The sequence below is a fragment of the Cricetulus griseus genome, chromosome 7 (assembly GCF_003668045.3).
Source record: "Cricetulus griseus strain 17A/GY chromosome 7, alternate assembly CriGri-PICRH-1.0, whole genome shotgun sequence".
Classification (NCBI taxonomy): Eukaryota; Metazoa; Chordata; class Mammalia; order Rodentia; family Cricetidae; genus Cricetulus; species Cricetulus griseus.
In genome coordinates this window covers 66,182,248-66,193,996 of record NC_048600.1, presented here as the reverse complement: position 1 = coordinate 66,193,996, position 11,749 = coordinate 66,182,248, and the positions used below count along the sequence as shown (strand labels likewise).

Sequence of the window (11,749 nt, the reverse complement as noted above, 5' to 3'; positions counted from 1 at the left end):
TTTGAAACAGGGTTTCTCTGTGCAGTCCTGGCTGTCCTGAAACTTGTGTAGAGCAGGCTGGCCTTGAACACACAGGGATACACCTGCTTCTGCTTCCCAAGTGCTAGTGCCACCAAGCATGGCCACAGGTTTTTTTTGTTTTTTTTTTTTTTATCTCAAAAGGAAGAAGAAAGAGGAAGCAAAAGGGAAGGGAAGGGGGAAAGAAACACCCGATTTCACAGAGGTACATGGAGACAAAATAACTTGCCCCATGTGCAATGCTCAGAGGAATGACAATGGTGACAACTATAATGACAATGAGGATGAAGATGGGCAGTAATGATTTCATGTGCCTGTGGTCTCTTCTTGTTTTTTCATTAATGGGAATTGAACCCAGGGCCTCATGAAAGCTAAGCAAGCAATCTACCTTTGTGCTAAAATCCCAACCCTACATTTATTAATTCATTTGTTTATTTAGTGACAGGATCTTATATAGCTCAGGCAAATATCTCCAACTTGCTATGTAGCTGAGGATGACCTTGAACTTCTGATCTTCCTGTCTTCACCTCCTGGAATTATAAGTATTCACCATGACTGGTTTTATATGGTGCTGGGGATAGAAACACAGGACTTTATTTTCTTATTTTTATTTTTTTTATTTGCATGGGTATTTCACCCATATATATGTCTGTGTACCTTGTGGGTGTCTGATGCCCACAGAGACCAGAAGAGAGCATCTGATCCCCTAGAACCAGAGTTACAGATATTTGTGAGTTGCCATGTGGGTGTTTGAATTGAACTCCAAACCCAAGACTTTATGCAGGCTAAGCAAATACTCTACCAACCAAGTTACATCCCAGTCCTCATATTGTCTTGATGGTACCAATTACCCTCATAGGAAGACTTATAATAAAGAATATGAGGGTCTGGAGAGATAGTTCTGCATTTAGGGTACTTTCTGTTTAATTATGAGAACCAGAGTTTGATCACAGCATCTGTGTAGCAAGCTTGCATGCCTGGAACCTCAGTGACAAGGGACTAGACACAAGAGGATCACCAGGGCTTGCTGGCTTCCAGTCTAGCTGAAAAGACCCAAATCCTAGTTCAGAGAGAGACCCTGCCTCAAAATGATAGGTGGAGAATTATAGAGGACAGCCAACACAGTCTCCTACATGTGGACATACACTCACACACAGACACACGTATTGTCTTAGCTACTGTTCTATTGCTGTGAAGAGTCACCATGGCCAAGGAAACTTTTTATAAGAGAAAGCATTTGATTGGGGGCTTGCTTACAGCTTCAGAGAGTTAGTCCATTAACACCATGGCAGGAAGTGTGGCATTAGGCAGCCGGGTTTGGTGTTAAAGAAGTAGCTGAGAGCTCATCCTGATCTACAGTCAGTAGGCAGACAGAGAGAGAGACAAGAGAGAGAGAGAGACAAAGAAATGGAGAGAGAAAGAGAGAAAGAGAGAGAGAGAGAGAGAGAGAGAGAGAGAGAGAGAGAGAGAGACTAGGCCTAGCATGGGTTTGTGAAACCTCAAGGCCTATCCCCAGTGACACACTACCTCTAACAAGTCCATGCCTCTTAATCTTTCTAATCCTTCTCAAACAGTTCCACTCCCTGGTGACTAAGCATTCAAATATATGAGCCTATGGGGGCCATTTTCATTCAAACTACCACATATATTTATATTCATACATAAATCTTTTTTAAAAATGGAAACCTGAGGGACTGGGTTGAGGGTGATGGCTTCACAAGTCTGAGGACCTGAGCTTGGATACCCAGCACCCATACAGAAAGTCAAGCTCAGCTACACGTGCCCTTCATAGACAGGAAAGGCAGAGACTGGAGACCGCTGGGACTTCCTGGCTGCCAGAGAGCTGAAAAACAGCTCCAAGTATGGTGAGAGATCCTGTCTCAAGGGAATAAGGTGGAGAGCCACAGAGGGGGACACACATGTTCTCCAGTCTCAGCACACAGCACATACAACACACACATACACAGAAACATGAAAGTGGGAGTAGTGTCACATGCCTGTCATGCCAGCACTCAGGCTAAGGTAGGAGGATCATTAATTCATGGCCAGCCTGAGGTACAGAATGAGACCCTGTCTCATAAAATGACCCGTTTACTCACTCTTCCATCCACATACAAACATGCCCTTCCCCCCAAGTATGACAATAAAAGGTGGCAGGCGCTAGGAAGCTGACTTAGCAGAGGACCTCGGAACCCTGGAAAAGTCGATGCATTGGAATTTTCTTCCCTATTTGCTTGTTTATTTATTTATTTATTCATTAGCTCAAGGTTTCACTATGTAGCCCTGGCTGGCCTGGAGCTCACTATGTAGACCAGGCAGGCTATCCTTGAACTCACAGAGAACATCCTGCCACTGGGATTAAAGGCATTCCCCACCTCACTAAACCTATCCTCCTCATCTTAAAAGATGAGTGACACTCAAGAGGGGAGATGGGAGGGTCCCAGTGAAGAAGCTAGGGATAGACACTGAGATGACGCAGGAGTAAAAGTGCTTGCCACATGAGCCCCAGGTCCCAGGCCCAACAGTGGAAGGATAGAGGGGACTCTCACAGCTGTCCTCCATACACTAAAGGTGTCAAGATATCACATGTGAACCTGCTGTGTCTCTTCTCACAATAATAATAACAGTAATGTAAATGAAATGAAAATTTTAGTGTTTAAAACATTCATCCTTCTTAGTCTTTCCTCAGAAAATGCATTTTTTTTGTTTTATTTTGTCTTTTTTTAAAGACAAGGTTCTTTCTGTGTAGCCCTGGCTGTCCTGGAACTCTCAGAGATCTGCCTGCCTCTGCTTCCCAAATGCTCGGATTGCAGGTATGTGACACCATATCTGGCTGCAATTTTTTTTTTTCAAGACGGGGACTCACTATGTAGCTCCCGGAACTCACTATGTAGACTAGGCTAGCCTCAAACTCACAAAGATCCACCTGCCTACACCTCCTAAGTGCTGGGATCAAAGGCTTTCACCACTATGCTCAGCTTGCAATTTTTCACAAAAACAAACTTTATTACCAAAAACTTTGCAAACAAATGGAAACATCACACACCAAAATTAGCCAACTCCAATGTCTATAGAATTTAGTGAACTTCTACATAATTATTATTGGTATTTGAAACGGAAGCTAGGAAACCTTGAATTAAATTTTACAGTGTCAGTATTGGCAATATTTTATGCCTTTATCCACCATCCAAATCAAAAGGTCCATGACAAAATTAGACCTAGAAAAACAAATTAGCTTTATATAATTATTCATTACTCTCAAACACACCCAACAACAATAACAAAATGAAATGTATAAGAGAAGAATCCAGGGGCATAGAGGATGAGGTCTGTGTCTGAGTGCAATGGTTACAGGCACTAGGTCTCAGATAGGCAGGACCTTTACCCAGGGAGAGACATTGTCACCCAAGGTTTCCAGCAGCAGAGAGGTCACCAGACTTTGAGAAGTTCACTTGGCTGTCAGGTGAAGAAGGAACATTGAAAACTCAGGAGATGGCTCAGCCAGTAAGAGCACTGGCTGCTCTTCCAGAGGACCCAGGTTCAATTCCCAGCACCCATATGGCAGCTCACAACTGTCTGCAACTCCAGTTCCAGGGGATCTGCTGCCCTCACACAGATATACATGCAGATAAACACCAATGCACATAAAATAAATCATTTAAAGAAGGAGGAGGAGAAGCATTGAGGGAGATGGGTAGGAGCAGGAAGCCAGTGCAGAGGCTGTTGCAGAGCCCAGAGATGGGGAGCTGGCCATAGAATAGTGCAGACAGATCCAGAGATGTGTGGGAAGGGGCCAAAGGATGAGACCAGATTGGCCGTGGCCAACATCCTTGCTATACAGGCATCTTGGATGCAAGGGGGTGAGGGTGATACCTGCTCCTCCCATAGACCAGGACTCCGGGGTCTGAAAAGTTGGGTCACTTTCCCCACCTTCCCCATCTCCACACGGTTGCCTGTTTTTGTCAGAAAGCTTTCTGAGGGCTTGGGTTGTGGATCAATTGGTAAGGTGTTTGATCTGTTATAGCATAAACTAAGCACAGTGATACACACCTGTAATTCCAGGACTCTGGAGGTAAAGGCAGAAGAATCAGAAGTTCAAGGTCATCCTTGGCTACATAGGGATTTTGAGGTTAGCCTGTGTTACATGAGACTCTATCTTAAACAAAACAGAAAATGAAGACAACTCTCTGAGAACTTCCAGCTGTCATTTGAGCTCTGTTGCACACTGCCTTCTCTGCCCAGTGCTGAGGAAACCATGGGATGAGAGATGGGCTGCCGCCAAGGGCCTGAATGGCAGGCATGCCTCTTGCATGACCACTATCAAGGGAGCCAACCCCCGGTGCCCAACAGACTCAGACCCAGACAGCCTGTGCCAGGGTGCGTAGGCTGGAGGAGTCAGCACAGAAGCTTTCTGCTCCAGGCACTTCAGGTCTGTACAGGCCCTTCATCCCACCTCTGGATACTGCTCCTGCATCAGAACCTCCCCAGGTCCCCACCATAGGCTCGATGGGCTCCTGTCCTCTGAATCTTTCAGAGGTGGGAGGCAGAGAGTGGGAGCTCTGATCCTCATGCCAGACACAAACCTTGGGAAATTATTCGCCCAGGGGTTAAGTTTCTGAAATCCTGGCAAGGGACCCAAGCCCCAGGGACAGTAAGAATTGCTAGTCAGCAGGGCCTATGGTGTTGGGGTGGGGGTAGGTCAGGGGGGCTTGTGGTGCTGGGGTGGGGGTAGGTCAGCGGGGGGCTGTAGTGCTGGGATGGGGTAGGTGGGGGGGGCTGTGGTGCTGGTGTGGGGGTGGGGACTTCTAAACTTGAGTTATCATAGACTTCATCTTCCCAAACTGCAAGTAGGAACTGGAGGTTGACCCATGGGTTGAACCACACTTGACAAGGAACTTGCTTCTCTCTGACCAGCTTGGGACTCTCAAAGCTCTCAGTCTTACCAAACTGACCTTCTTCTCCTTCCCTCTCCTGCTCCTCCTTCTTCTTTTGACAGGGTATTATGTATCCCAGGCTGATCTCAAAATTGCTATCATGCCAAGGATGGCCTTGAACTTCCTTCTGCTTCTACTTCCGGAATGCTAGGATAACAGGGATACGGCACCATATTCAATTTCTGAGGTATGGAGGGTCGAACCCAGGTCTTCATACATGCTAACTGGCCCTCTACCACCTAAGCCACATCCTTAAGGCCCAAGACTGACTCTACACATACGTCGGGTCCCATTAATAGCTTCCTGATTTCTGCTCCTCCAACTTGCCCCTTTGGAAAATGTCAATTGGTATTGTGCTGGCCCTGTTCTAATGTCTGCTCCCCAACACCCCTTAGGAAATTTCCCAGTCTTGGATTCTTATCAGCTCCTCTGTCCCCAGGAAGCAAGATCTCATGACTAGCCTGCTCAAGTTCCCTTCTCCACTTTCTTCAAAAAGACAGAAACCTCTGTGCCCCATGCACTCAGCTTTCCTGGGCCTGGCTCATCGCCACGTGTGGTACAGTCACTGTCTGCCAGAGAGTAAATGGAATCAGGTGGCCTAGGCTCCAGCTACTAGGTGGAGGGAGGCCAGGAAGAAAGGTGGTGCACAGAGAGGAGGAGACTCTCAGAAAACAAGAGATCTTCAGGAAGGAGCCCCCAGAACCTGAAGCCATTGGGTGGCATGTAGCATTCTTGGAGCTAGAGAGACCCCATTCTTACCATAAAGCCTGGCTTTTGCTGAGCCCTGCAGGGTCAGGTTAGCCAGGGCCTGGGAGAACCTCTTATATGCTCAGAATGGGTCTCAGTTTCCCTTTGGCTCTTTGCCAAAGCTGTGTGCGTTCCCATCCCTTTCAGAACCTTAGTTGCCACCTCTGTGGAAATGGTGTCATGACTCCAAGAGTGCTAAAGAAGTTGGTTTTATTCCCAAATATTTCTGTTCTCTACCTGTCATTCATTCCAAAGTTCCCTTTCTTTTGCAAGTTTGGCAACTCTCATCTGTCACTCAGGAGGTAGCTAAGAATCTGGAGCTGGAGAGATGGCTCAGCAGTAAAGAGCACTGGATGCTCTTGTAGAGGACCCAGGTTTGGTTCCCAGTACCCACATGGCAGCTCACAATCATCTGTAACTGTGACACCTTCTTCTGACTTCACAGGCCTGCGAGTGGCATATCCACACACAGGTAGGCAAAACACTCATACATGCAAAATAAAGTAAGTCTAAAAATACATATTTTACAAATTCTAGTAGCCATAAGTGGTACTTGTTGTTTTAAATAAATAAATAAATAAATAAATAAATAAATAAATAAAGGCAGCTGAGTGTTCAGCCTGCTGCCCATCTCTTGAGGATTTTATGGAGCCTCCAGATCTTTCTATTGGGGGGCTTATAAACAGACACCTCCAGACAGCTTCTTTACCATGCTGTTCCGAGTGCTATTTCCAGATGGTTTCATTTCACTGGACCCCAAAGACATGAACACAAATGTTCCTTTGCTAACAATAGGTTGAGCTGTCACTGGTCCAAGCAGGTACTGTGACATTCATTCAGTCAAGCCATCCTGTATTTCATGTGACACCTGTTTTCTCTTCCTGCACACCAGACCTGTTGATTGGCTTGGAGGAAGGGGTGTGGGCAGAAAGGAGGGTTAATGAATTAGCCATGGGGAAGACCACTAAGGCTGTCACTGGCCAGTGACATTTATACAGAAATGGTCTTGAGGTTCAACTCCGGAAAACTTCTCAAGGAGGGAACCCTTTCCAGGTCCAAAGAAGGCCCAGAAGGTTCAGACAGGTCTCCAGGCCTTAGTGAGACAGAGACAGGCTGAGGGCCTGTCACATTTAAGGGCAAACAGGCTGTTGGATTTCCTATCAGACTCAGAAGCCAGGAGCCGGTAATAAATCAAGAACAGAAAAGTGATGTTAGTGCTGCAAACGAAATTTCCAAGCCCAGGAAACAATTGAGCATTAAAATCCATTGGAGGGGAAAAAAATCTATTAAAACTTCAAGAGAAATGCTTTGCTATAAATTAAGTTTCTCTGCCAACTGGGATAATTCAATAATTTCCCCTTGACATTCTCAAGATTGCTCTTCGGGGGGAATTATGATTCACTGAAGTCGGGAGCGATTTGTTTCCAAAGAAAGACAAAGGTAGTGTGTGCCAGTAATCCCAGCACTAGGAAGCTGACAGGAGCTGCAGTTTGGCTGGCAGACTCTTCCCCAGCATGTCCAGAACCTTGGGTTTGGTCCCCAACATACACTAGGCATGTGCTTGAAATCACAGCACAAAGAGGCGGAAGCAAGAGGTCATAAGAACAGGTCATTCTCATCCTTTAGTGAGTTTGAAGGTAGAGTGAGGTACTTGAAACTCTGTGATAAAAATAATAAAACAACAATAATAATAGACGGAAGAATGACAGAAAGACTCAACTAGGAGTGGGGGTGACAGGTGACAAGGCTTCTAACTTAGACTCCTATGGGTGGATCAGTCCAGTGAACTGAGATTCCACAATGGAGAGGTGTGTGTCGCTGGTTAAGGCTATATTTTGACAGCAGAGCAAGTGAGAAACTTAAAGAAGTCCTTGGGACCCTCCAGAATCTTCTAACACTCTGTTTCCCAACTCTATTGGAACCAGATCTAGGCCCAGGTCACAACATGCCTGAAATCCCTTCTTAACTTTAGGGGGTGGGGGCTGTTGGCCCCCAATTTGCTTTTGCCCCTCCCACAACACATTCTCCTATCATTTGGGGCTTCCATTCCAGCACTTAGAGATTCTGGTCTTTCTGTACAAGGTCCAATAGAGTTGTGATAGCAGCCTATGGGCCAGAGTGATCCTGAAGAGGAAGGAAAGGTGTCAGAGGAAGAAAGGCAGGGATCTTTGAGAACTGGACACAAAGAGCATAAGCACCTGGCACTATCCTCCATGACAACTGAGGGGGAAGAGATGCAGAGCCTGGAGGCTGAACCAGGATCTTCATAGGGCTCGAGAGACATCCAATGTGTATGGAAAGCCCCAGGGCTCTGATTTACTAGTGTCCTGAACCCTTCTCAGTACCGGAAACCCATCCCATGATTTTCCTACTCAGGTTCCCTTCCCTCTTCTGTCCTCTCCCTGGTTTTGGGAACTGGCTTCCTCCAGAAATAACTGGGAAGGACACAGTTTGCCCGCAAAGGTAGGCCAACTGAAGAGTTCCAGCCCTCACCATGCTTGCTCACAGAGTCAATCAGTGCTGTAACCAACAGCCTTTCCAGGAAGGATGTTTGGCATTTGAATTCTCTGCTTTTGCAGAGGCCCTGGAAGGTTAAGTGAATTTTGTACAAGGTCATGCTTTTCTGAGAAGTCCTTTGAACCTAGACTGGGGACCAGGTCAGACCAACTCAACCACCGAGTAGGGTCCCATCTCAAGATATCCTCTTCCCTCCCCTCCTCAGATTTTCCCATGAGTCAGAGCCTCACAGATCTGTAAACACAGGTCACTGAGACAGACACACTGAGGCCGGGATGTACATACGGCAGAGACATGCAGTGTGCTCTCTTTCCGGCTATCCTGTAAGTCTCCAGAAGTTAAGATCACAGGGCTCAGCAAAAAGAGGTCAAAGGGGAAGGAAGTGGGAGAGCCTGGGAAAGTTTCTGTCCACACAGCTGTCAGAACCAGGCTTCACACAGACACCGCTTGGCTGATAGCTCAGAGGGCTGGAGCAGAGGGGTCATCTCATCCCGCCTCACTGAGTCATTTCTTCCACGGTTGCTGTCTGCTGTCTATTCCCTTACACCTCCCATTGATGGTTTTTGTTTAGTTTGTTGTTGATTTTTGAGACAGGGCGTCTTAGTTAGGGTTTTTATTGCTGTGAAGAGACACTTTAAACACGGCAACTCTTATAAAGAAAACATTTAATGGGGTGGCTCCTTTACAGTTTCAGGTGTTCAGTCCGTTATCATCATGACAGGGAGCATGGTGTCGGGCAGGCAGACATGGTGCTGGAGCTGAGAGTCCTGTTGCAGGCAACAGGAAATCAATGGATACTCTGGGTGGTATCCTGAGCATATGAAACCTCAAAGCCAGACCCCACAGTGACACTCTTCCTCCAACAAGGCCATACCCACTCAAAAAAAGCCACACCTCCTAATAGTGCCACTCCCTATGAGATTATGGGGGCCAGTTACATATCACATACCAAACTACCACACAGGGTCACATTATGTAGCTTTGGCTGACCTGGAGTTCTCTATGGAGATAAGGCAGGCCTTGAACTCTTGGAGATCTGACACCAGCATACCCTTCTACACCACTGTTTTTTGCTTCTTGACATTTTGAAATTCTCTCTCTCTCTTTCTCTCTCTCTCTCTCTCTCTCTCTCTCTCTCTCTCTCTCTCTGCTTCTTCCTCTCCCTCTCCCTCTCCCTCTCTGTTCCCCCCCCCCTTCTCTCAACTCACTCTGTAGACCAGGTAGCCTAGCCTCAAATGCACAGAGATCCACCTACTTCTGCCTACCAAGTGCTGGGATGAAAGGCCTGGACGAACACTCTTGTCAACACCACCCTTCTGAAGCACTGCCCTGGTCTTGACCCCATATCTGTGTTAGAGCTGGGCACCAAGGTGGTAATTTCTCACAGGAGACCCAACTTAGCACCCAGGAGGTTCCTTTAGACAGAGGAGGTTACAAGGAAACTCAAGACTAGGGCACTTCTGCCAGCAGGCCAGACTGTCAGCAAATACTTAGCAATGCCATGGACTTGAGAAGTGTGTGTGTGTGTGTGTGTGTGTGTGTGTGTGTGTGTGTGTGTGTGTGTGCGTGTGTGTAGTTTTGGGTTTGTTTTGTTTTTCAAGACAGGGTTTCTCCGTGTAACCCTGGCTGTTCTGCAACTCTTCTGTAGACCAGGCTGGCCTCAAACTCACAGATCAGCTTGTCTTTGTCCCCCGAAAGCTGGAATTAAAGTCCTATGCCACCACGATGGTCAAGAAGGTTATATTTTTGTATAGTTGGCCTTCAGGCCCGGGGATCTCCAGGTTCCTGGTTTTGCCTTAGGAAGATAACATTCAGCTCACCCACTATTATACAGCTGAGTGTGACTTGGAACAAAGTTGAGGACGGGGTTGCTTGCTTGGAAGCTGCAGTTCAGTCACTCAGTAGCTTGGCCTCGCTGTGCCTCAGTTTCCTTGTCCCTAAAGGAAGGTAAGTCATCAGAGAGTGCTATAGGCAAGTGCCAGACTTTGTCAGTAACTTGACACAGAATTGAAACCCTTGGGACTTGCAGGCTCCTCTGGGAAGCTGGGCGTGGTGAGCCGGCCTTCCCGGAGCGAGGTGGGGGGGCTGGGCGTCCAGTCCTCCCTTCTCCCCCTCACACACACCCCTCCCCCGACTCAGAGCTTCCTTGCTGCTGGCGGCAGCTGAGTCACTGTGCAGGCTCGCCTGGTATCTTCATCTCTGGACTTCGTAGTCCTGGAAGTCCCATGTCTATCCTCCAGGCTACATCCGACTTGCGCCAGGTGCCTCCAGGAATTCTGGAAATGCTCCTGGGGGCCCACGGGTTTGGGGAGTGGAGGAAGCAGAAAGCCATTCTCCCGCTGTCTGGAGAATTCCAGGAAGCCCTTGGGAGTCTCCCTGGCACCGCTGGGCACCAAGCCTATCTTTGCACCTTTTATCTCAGCTTCCCTCGGGGGCAAGCGCTGTCTCTACAGAACCCCCTTAAAATGCACCTGCCCAGGGGTGGAAGTGTCACTCCAGGCCTGGGGAAAGATGCCAGAAAAAAGGATGCTGGAGGCAGATGAATACCGGAGCCTAGGTGGCCAGGCGAGCCGCTAGAGCTTCCACTGGCCCCGCCTGTCCCCTCCCAGCCCCCAGGACTCCAGGGGAAGTGGTGGGTGGGGGAGGGGAACCAGGCTGACAGATTCCGTAAACAGAGCCGGTTTGGGCCTCAGCCAAGGACTGGGTGTCCTGGCCCAGCCTGGGTGTGAGGTCCATCCGTGGCTCTCCAGGACACCCCGCCCTGCCCAGCTGCCCTGGGGTGCCCGGCCTACAGCCAGCTCCAGCCATGATGTGTCTGAGTTTTGGGAAACAGCCAGATCCCTTGGGGAGGGGGGGAGGGTTGCCGGGACCGTGGGAGGCTAGGTGGAAGGGGGCTTCTAAGAACCGTCATTCGTCTTTCATTTACATAGTGTGGATGGAGTTCAGGAACCCAGGCAGACCCGGTTCCCCCCTCTCCCAAGTCGCGGATGCTGCGTAGTCGCGCCACCCCTGTCCCCACCTTCAGCCCCTCTGTCAGAGGCCGAGTCCTAGGTAGTGAAGCTGACCAATGGGTTTCAGTTTTTGAGAGATCCCTTCAAGAAACGGTGCCGCTCCCCATATGTTCTTGCCAAATGTGGTCTGCGGTGCCAGTGACCTCAGAGAGGCAACTCAGAAGGCAGAGAAAGCCCTGGAGAGGGAGGCTGGGAAAAGGCAAGGTTTCGGGGTGACTCAAGCTACAGTGTGAGGAGAAGGAGAGGAGGAGGTCCCGGTGGTTATTTAAAGATCTCTGTACCGCACTCAGCAGGTGGAGGTGCAGAGGGCTGTACCTCGTCAAATGAGGAGAGGAGTATGTGTGTCCACCACCCACCCCACCCCCAGCCCGCCCCGGGTGGGAGGAGAGGGTGGCCAAGGGGTGCAATGCTAGGTGCAGGAGTTTACTGTGGGGAGAGCTGCCAGGGGATCCTTCAGACAAATGTGCTTGGGAAACAGTGCTACAGACCTAGAGCCGGGGATGTACTTCAGTCGGTAGGATG

General features: G+C 48.5%; 1 long non-coding RNA gene across 1 annotated transcript; it reads right to left on the bottom strand.

The window, feature by feature from the left end:
• Positions 1-8,864: 8,864 nt before the first annotated feature.
• LOC118239118 lies at positions 8,865-10,803 on the bottom strand. Its single transcript, XR_004770840.1, has 2 exons — positions 10,037-10,803; positions 8,865-8,983 (listed from the first exon to the last, which is right to left on the bottom strand). It is a non-coding gene; the product is annotated as an uncharacterized LOC118239118 (long non-coding RNA).
• Between the last annotated feature and the right edge of the window lie 946 nt (positions 10,804-11,749).